Source organism: Alligator sinensis, unplaced genomic scaffold, assembly GCF_000455745.1.
Source record: "Alligator sinensis unplaced genomic scaffold, ASM45574v1 scaffold1578_1, whole genome shotgun sequence".
In the NCBI taxonomy this organism is placed as follows: domain Eukaryota; kingdom Metazoa; phylum Chordata; order Crocodylia; family Alligatoridae; genus Alligator; species Alligator sinensis.
The window spans coordinates 97059-106341 of NW_005842927.1; positions in this window are offsets into that span (position 1 = coordinate 97059).

The following is a 9283-nucleotide window of genomic DNA, read 5'->3' on the forward strand; positions in this document are numbered from 1 at the left end:
TCGCCCTGCTGACCTGAAAGCATGTAGCTTCTCTAAGAAATTCCTAGCCCATTCTGCCATTACTTTATGTTGTTTTTCTCCTTCCCTTCTCTCCTGGTAGCTGCCCCTGTTTGTGAAAACTGAAGTTAAAGGCACTACAAACTTCAGCCATCCTTCGTGTGACCAGATTGCCTTCCATATTCCATAAGGGACCCATGGAATCCACTGGTCGTCTTCTTACTTTTGACATATTTATAGAATCCATTTTTATTGCCATTTATGTCCCTTGCCAGCTATATCTTAAATTATACCTTGACCTTCCTAATCTTGTCCTTGCATGCTGATGTGGAAAAGTTGTGCTCTTTCCTAGTGCTGTGAGCAAAGGCACTTTTACATATGCTCTTGGGGTGGGGATGGCGGTGCTTTAACTAGAGTGGCTCTGAGAGCTGCTCTAATTAAGGTGCCACCACATCTCGGGTATCAGCATCCCTGCACTTAAATATGGCTGCAGGAGCACTTGAACTGAACGTCATTTTACAAGCTTTAGTTCAAATGCCCTCGCTGCCATTTTTAAGCATAGGGACACTGATACACAAGATGCAAGAGGCTGCTGGAGTATGGCAATTGGCATGGTCTAGCAGACTCAGTTAATCAAGTCTACTCCAACATGCTGGAATTCCAACACATTGGAGCAGGCTCCATACTCATGTATAGGCATCCCAAGTTTCTACTTTCTACAGAATTCCTTTTTGAGTTTCAGCTCCTTGAAGAGACTGCTCTCTAGCCAGGCTAGTGTCCTGTTTCATTTACCAGTCTTTGGACACATTGGCATAGCTTGCTCCTGTGTTTTTGAGAGCATCTCAGAGTTGCCTCCCAAGAGATTATGGCTGCTAGATCCCTAAGTTTTGGGTTTTTTTTTTTTTTTTTTTAAGTTTTGCTTTCCTCAAGTCCAGTATCCTTATTCTGCTGCTTTTCTTTCTCCTCTTAGCATCTTGACCACGATCAGTTTGTGGTTACTGTCATTCAAGTTACCTTTCATCTTCACATTCTCAATCAGTTCCTCCCTGTTTCTGAGCAGTATATCGAAGAGCTTCCTTCCTCATTGACCTCTCTAGCATTTGAATCAAAAAGTTATCCTGAACATACTTCAGGAACTGGTTGGATTGCTTGTCTCCTTCCCTATCTCTCCTGCAGATATCCCGATAATTAAAGTCCCCCAAGAGAAGGAAGTCCTGCAATTTGGAAGCTTCTGTCACTTGTTTAAGGAAGGCCTCATCCACTAGGGCTTTGCAAAGTTTTGGTTGCTGATTCGATATGATGGCTGAATCTCTGAATCCAAATTGAATCAGGAGATCCTTTTAATCTCTCCAAATCGAATCGGAAGCCTCCAAATCAATTTGGACAGATTTAGTGATTCGGACGTAGATATAGCTTTATATGTTTTTTCTATATACCACAAGGTACCAGGCGGCTTGTGAACACTGAGATGGTGGGGTCAATGGAGCATCCCATGGGAGCATGGGGGAGGAAGGAGTCCCCAGTGCACTTGGCTGTCGACCCAGAAGTGCACCCAGAAGCACTTCCGGTCCACTTCTGGGTCCACCATGGAGTGCACAGGGGACCCCCCCCCTCTATCCCTTGGCTCAGCGACAGGTGCCTCCTGGATCTGGGGGGGCACCCAGGGTCCCCCCTCCCCCCCCACAACCGATCACTGAGCCAGGGTGGTCTGTGTAGGGGGGGATCCCCCACGTGCTTGGTGGCAGACCCGGAAGCGGACCAGAAGTACTTCTAGTCCACTTCCAGGTCTGCCACCAAGCACGTGGGGGGGTCATTCCTGTGGGATCTTCATCTGCCCCACCATCTCAGCATTGATGTACCTCTGTCCCAGCCACCTGTGGAGGGTTCAGGGATTGAAAGTGTGGTCGGGGGTAGATAGGTAAGAAAGATTTATTGACTTAACAAAAACACAACTACGCATAGTAACAAAACAAACAATGACAGCCAAAAGCAATTTGTGTCAGCAACTTATCGGCAGTCCCCTTTGATGCCTGATATACAGCAAGCTTCTCTTTCCGCATAGTTCAGCAAAGTCGGGCATCTCCGGACAGCGCTGTCCAAAGGGTACTGGGAAGGACCCTGGAATGCAGTCCTTGGGCTTCTCGAGGTCCATGGGCCCACTGACCCAGGCAACAGGTAACTAATCCTTTTCACAGAGCCGTATCTTCCTTCTTAATGGTTTCCAGATATTCCAGCTAATTTTATAGCTTCTGAATGGTTCTGATAATGAACAACCACTCAGATTCCTTTTACTTCAGCTATCCTTAGACTGACCAATAGCAGTACAAGCCTTGCATTCCTTTGATAAGGTAATTTTAACAGCACCACAGGGCCTTACTACTTTTAGGCTTTGCTAAATTTACTAGGCCTTACTTTATACAAGGCCTTACTACATCTTAAACTTGAATTAGGTTTTTAGCACCAACATATAGCTTAATATCTGAACAAAAACAGAAAAACACTTGGTCTAATCTTCATAGAGCCTTCAGCAAGCACCTTTGTCACACCGGCACACTCTTCAGCTGTCACATACCTCAGTATTCAGAAAAAAACATTTATAGCTGTGTCTATGGCCAAATCACTGATTCTCCAAATCAGCATCAAATCTTCAGATTCGAATTCAGCCAATTCAAATTGGGCCACTGATCCGAATCAATGAATTGAATTGCTGTCCCCCTGATTTTGGGCCAAATCCAAATTGAATGCAGCCTGCTTCACACACCCCTATAGTCCACCTTCTCAACTTGTTTTGGAACCCTGTAGTAGATGCTCACCATTATATCCATCCTGTTGCTCTCCCCTCTGACTTTTACCGAGAGACTTGCAACAAGCCTACTTTCCAGTTCACATCACACCTCTGAACACTTGTACATTTCCTTTATCTGTGGAGCAAGCAACACCACCTCTTTCCCGCAAGCAACCCCACCTCTTGCCCTGCCTGCTCCTCATGAACAATCTATAAAGCTATACCCATCTCTGGCCTTACTCTAGTTATGTAAATTATCTCACAACATCTATATAATATCAATGACATTATAATTCTGTGATGGACCTCCATTTATTCCTGTTTGTTCCCCATACTTCTCTCACTAGCGTATCAATATTTTCAGGTCTTTAACTGATTGTCTTATCTTCTCTCTTAGAACAATACTAACGTTTCCATTATTGCCTTCCCTTAATTTTTTTTAATCTAGGTCTCGAGGGTCTTACATCTGGGCTTTTGTTTTCATCACCCAGTGAACCTAGTTTCAATGGTGATCTCTTTTTGCTCAATATTATCATTGTTACTGTATTTTAATAAATCAGATACTTGAAGAAAAACAGCCAAAAAAAAAAATAATAGGTAGACTACAGAAAGGAAAACACTACAGGAAAATAGCCACCCCACACCCAGAGACCATCTATGACTTACTGGAAGGATTGAGCTTGGAGACCATTTTTGTACTTGAAGTTTTTTTTGGAGAGCTGAGGCGGCATTTTGAGAAGTAGTCTCTCATGAAGGATATAGTTCTTCCAGAACCAAGTGCCAGACTACAATTGCTGTAAAGTTCCTATATATCATAGAAGCAATTTGCCAGCTTGTGGCTAACTTAATCCTTTTTATTTTTTTTAATCTTTTATTTGATTCCCAATTCAGACACCAAATTACATCCTAAATCTTGTTCTGCATCTGTGTCCTTGAGTGCTGCTTCTAGCCAGTGTGCGCTCATATTGCTCCTGCTCCAAGAACCAGAGCTTTCCAATTTCTCTGCTTGTGTAAGTTAACAGGTCCTGTCTTAACTAGAGTTTTGCAACACTAAATAATGTTATTTGGGAACATAGTACTGTGGAAGCATAAGTCTGAATGAGGACAACAAGGTGCTAACGTGCTGTCATGTTTGGACCTGATTTAACTAAAATGTGTCCCCAAGGACACTTTGATGCCGCCAAAGGGGGCACAAACAGGTTTTGGGGGAAAAGATGCCTTTATTTGAGACATCATAAACCTATTTTGATACTGGAAGTTTTTATGATGTTTAGATGTTTGAATTGTCTATAGGAAAAATGGTTGGTGAGGGGCACCCGAAGGACTTTGGTGTTCTTGACTCTTGATTGTACTTTGACTGGATGAGAGAGATTCAGTTATTCATGCCATACCTTGGTTATTAAGATGTTTCTCTGTTTCTGCTGTAAATGGGTGTAAAGGAGAAATGGGTTGTGAGGGTGGAGTGGAGCTTGGAGGTAGAGAGTTAATGGGACGGGAGTGGGTAATGAAATGGGAAGCAGAAAGGAAATGGGGATGGGCTATAGGTGGTGAAATAAAGGAGGTCAGCTGCTGAAGGATGAAATAAAGAGGAAATAAATTTAAAGAAGACTCGTGTTTTCATAAATTGAGATTTGGGATTGGGATATGTGGGATACTAGTCATGCTTCCTGGCATGTCTGAAAGTGGTGAGTGAAGGTGCTTTTAGGGGAAGTGTTACCCTTGCCCTGGGAAGTAAGCCCCAGCTCATGGGGACCCAATCCAACCCCTACCTTGTTTTCCTTCCCCACAATTCCTCTTAGACCCCATGCCCAGACTCTTCCATGCACTGTGAGCTGGCTAGCTGGCATGTGATGTGCAGGCTGTTTGAATGGGGTTGCACTCTGAGGTTGGAAAGGTCATAGCGCTGGGAATGGGAATGGGAGCAGGAGGTGGCTTGGTGCCAGAACCACCCCCTGGGCAATAGAGTTCAGGGGGTGGAAAGTTAGTCTACACAGAACAGGAGGGTGGGGAAGGGAATACTGCATCCACAGATGCTGGATGACTGCTAATTGAGTGGCTCATCTATGAGGAGTAGCCACAAGTTAATGAAATGTGAGCTGGGGAACATGGACCAATGATGACCCTGCCATGGAGTGGCATCACTTTAAGCCACCTAAAATGTGCTAAAAATTAGTTTTAGGTGTTCATATGTGGCCAATACAGGGCTTAAGTGCTCCCTAAGTTGCCTAAAACTAACCTGTAACAAGACCCTGGGTAGGTATTAAAATTTGTCTTTTTTTTTTTTTTTTTTTTTTCTAGTTCCTCTTGATTTTTTTTTATAAATTTACTCTTATAGTTTCATAGTGCTTAGGGTCAGAAGGGATCTAAACAGATCATCAGGCCCAACCCCCTGCCCCGGGCAGGGACGAGTGCCGGGGTCATAATACCCCAGCCAAATATCTGCCCAGCCTCCTCTTGAAGACCCCCAAGGTAGGAGAGAGCACCACCTCCCTTGGGAGTCCATTCCAGAGACTGGCAGCCCTAACTGTAAAGTAATGTCTCCTGATGTCCAGCCCGAACCTTTTCCCTAACAATTTGTGGCTGTTATTCCTAGTAACCCCCAGTGGTGCCTGGGGGAACAGAGCCTCACCCAATTTCCACTGGTCCCCTCTGGTGAGTTTGTAAATGGCCACCAAATCCCCACTCAGCCTTCACTTGTGGAGGCTGAATAGATTCAGGCCCTTTAGCCCCTCTTTGTAGGGCCTGACCTGCTGCCTCTTGACCATGCGAGTGGCCCTCCTCTGGACTCTCTCTCAATGCTAGCCACATCCCTCTTGAAGTGCAGCACCCAGAACTGGATGCAGTACTCCAACTGTGACATGACCAATGCCGCATAGAGGGGAAGGATCACCTCCCTGGGCCTGCTTGTGATGCATCTATAGATGCACGACAAGATGCAGTTAGCCTTACTGACCGCTTCCTCACATTGGTGGCTTATATCCCTGGGAATCTTGGAGTCACTGTTCTGTTGCTGTGTTGACAAGACAGGTGTCCCCCAGCCTATATGTGGTTCCTTCTCCCTAGATGCCGTACCTTGCACTTGTCTGTGTTGAATTCCATCCTATTCTCATCCACCCACCTCTGTAACCTGTGTAGATTTAGCTGGATTCTGTTCCTCCCCTCCAGTGTGCCCACCGCGCCCCAGATCTCGGTGTCATCAGCGAATTTGGACAGCGTACTTTCCACACACACATCCAGATTGCTGATAAAGATGTTGAACAGTACAGGCCCCAGGACTGAGCCCTGGGGAACTCCACTGCCCACATCCCTCCAGGTTGAAAACAACCTGTCTACCACCACTCTCTGGGTACAACCATCTAGCCAATTTGCCACCCATCTGACTGTTTAGGCATCAATGCCACAGTCACTTAGTTTTTTTTAAGAGAATGTGGTGGGAAACAGTGTCAAAGGCCTTCTTAAAGTCCAGGAAGATGACATCCACCTCAATGCCCTCATCCAGGGACTTTGTGACCTGATCATAAAAGGAAACCAGGTTAGTCAGGCAGGATCTGCCCTCAATGAACCCATGTTGGTTGCCCCTCAGCATTATCTCCCCTGCTGGGTCCTTGCAGATGTGTTCCTTGATAATTTTCTCAAAAGTCTTCCTAAAGACTGACGTGAGACTAACTGACCTATAGTTACCTGGGTCCTCCTTTCTGCCCTTCTTGTAAATGGGGACCACATTGACCCTTTCTGGTTTCCTGATATTTCCCTCCTCCTGGATTTCAAGTTGAACTAAAATATGGCTCTTCTGGACTGACTTAAAAGCTTCATAAATAATGTTCTGGCAGCTGAGAGATTTATACACTCTAAGTTTGATAGGGAAGGTTAGCAAGGAGGAAATAGAACTGGCCCCATTGTATCAGTCAGGCTGTTAAAGATGCTCATGTGGTGAGGGAAGCATGTGCAAAAATGCCCTAAGGGCTTTCCACAGGATTTTAGCACTCCACCTTCCTTTATTTCCCCATTAATTTATTGTAAGAAATGTTTCAGTCCATGTACTATTACATCTCCTCATCATAGGAACATCCCTCCATGACTTATTTTTGGGCAGGACTGGCCCTTTTTCCAGGGACCAAAACATTTTATTAGGTATTTTGTATTCTGGCTAGATATGCAGATTACATATTATTTTGAGAAATGCAAATATTTCTACTTTTTAACTTATTTGTCATTCTGGTAGCCATGAACTGCACATAATTTTATCCATGTTATGTGTATGGCAAATATGCACTGCAACATTTAATGTAGGATGACAGTACTTGGTACAAAATGGAATCGTTTATATTTAAAAAATGCACAAACCAGCTTTCAGATGTAATGAGCCAACAAACCTGTGGCAGGCTTAGTGTCAAAACATAATACTTTTAACCTCCCTGAGAAGCATGCTACAAGCGTGAATGTGAAAGAAAGGTAGTCACTTTTCCCTTTTTACAATATTTACTTCAGTTTCATGCCAGTTGCATCGCTCACTCCTAGCATTATGAGTCAAATATACTAACAAGTATTTCCTACTTCTACTCATTATTTCCATGGAATTGCGCTTGGAATATATTTTTATAAAGTCATTGCCAATATTAACAACCATCGCAGATGAAAACCTACCTGCAGTACATTGTGCAGTGTAATCCTAACTTCGGTGTTTGGGCCCATTATCCTTTAGCATGTCACAAGCACTAGATTTTGCATTAGGGGCCTGTCTACATTTCAATCATAATAAGGTCAAAGGACGACCATGTTTTAAGCAGGCTCCCTTGACACCATAGTTGTTGTAATATAGACAGGCTTTCAGATATTCGAATAGATTGCAAAGTGTATACAATTCAAGCTGACAAGGATCTCCTTACTAACTATAAATTTAAATAGACTCCAACTCCTTTGAGGTTGGTTTTGTTTTGGAAAAGGACACTTTTATTCTAAACTTTATTTTTGCTCATTTTATTGGTCCCATGGAAAGACTTGCTCATCATAGTAAATTAATGAATTTTTAGGACCCACTATTCCCCCTCTTTCTCCCCCCCCCCCCCCCCCCCTCTCCCCCCCCCCCCCCCCCACACACACACACACACTGTATTTTCTTTGCTTGCTGGTATAATAAGGAACCTTTTTTAAAATGTTTTAACGCTTTTTATGTTGCATATACTTTTTTTTCAAATTGATGAAATATCCACCATAAATGATTGCTATTTGCCCATTTTTACTTCTACAAAATATTAGTTAATCTTAAGATACAAATATTTTGCAAGATCTCTTACACTAAGAGTGATTGAAATTGGCCATTTATACATGTGCTTCAGGGGGAGAGGGGAGGGGCTTTAATTAGAGTGGCTGTGGGAGCCTCTCTAACTGAAGCATGCGGAACATCTTGTGTATCAGTATCCCCATGCTGAAACGTGACGGCAGATGCATTTTAAAGAAAGCTCATCAAATGAGCTTTAGTTAAAGTGCCTCTGTCACTGTTTTTCAGCATGGGGACACTGATATATGAGATTCTCGAGTCTGCTGGAGCGCAGTAATTACCATGCTCCAGCAGACTTGATTAATCAGGTCTGCAAAAATGTACTGTAATAACAGGGTGTCAGAGCAGCCTCGCTGATCATGTATAGGCACCCAATACATCTAAAAACCAGAAACACCCTTTCTAAACTTCCCTTTTCTTTCTTTTCTATTTGTCACAGGAGAACCAGTTTGTTAACAAAAAGAGTTTGCAAATATTAGGGGAATATGGACTTATAAAAACAAGAAAGAAAATAATAAGTAAATATAAAATGAGACTTTCAATATTCAAGCTTCATGGAGAGCTGCTCTAAAGTGCCTGTAGCATCATGTGTATGCAGCGTCCCATGCTTTAAAATGGCTGCAGGTGTGTTTGAACTAATGCTCATTCAACAAGCATGAGGACGCTGAATACATGTAACGCAGATGTTGCTGGAGCGTGGTAGTAAGCACACTCCGGCAGACTCGATTCATCAAGTCTGTTCTGATGTGTACTAATTAGATTGTGTCAGAACAGACATCCAGCCCATGTATAGGTGTCCTTAATGGTTAGGCCCTCAAGATTTGGGAAGCCAGGTAGAAAGTTATTGGGGAAGTGGATCAAATGCTTGTCTATTTAATATCCTTGATTAAAATAGGATTTACTGGTTGTCTTTGTTCTAGAACAAGCATGTGTGGATGTAAGCAGGACAGAGGTCTGGGGTTTGTTTACTTAATTTCTTGACAAATAAAGATTAGTGTAACTGTGTTCCCGAAGCAGGGGAATGTCCAGTTTATTTACTTACGGTTCATTTCTAATCTATTAAAATGGATGATATCTGAAAAGAGAAACATTTTAATTTTTTCCTCAACGCCAAAAAGACTTAATTTTTTTTGTTTTTAATTGTTTTTTGGGGGTTTTTTTCTCCATCTCTTCTCCCCCCCCCCCCCCCTTTTTTTGGGGGGCCCCCTTTAGGGGGAGCAAAC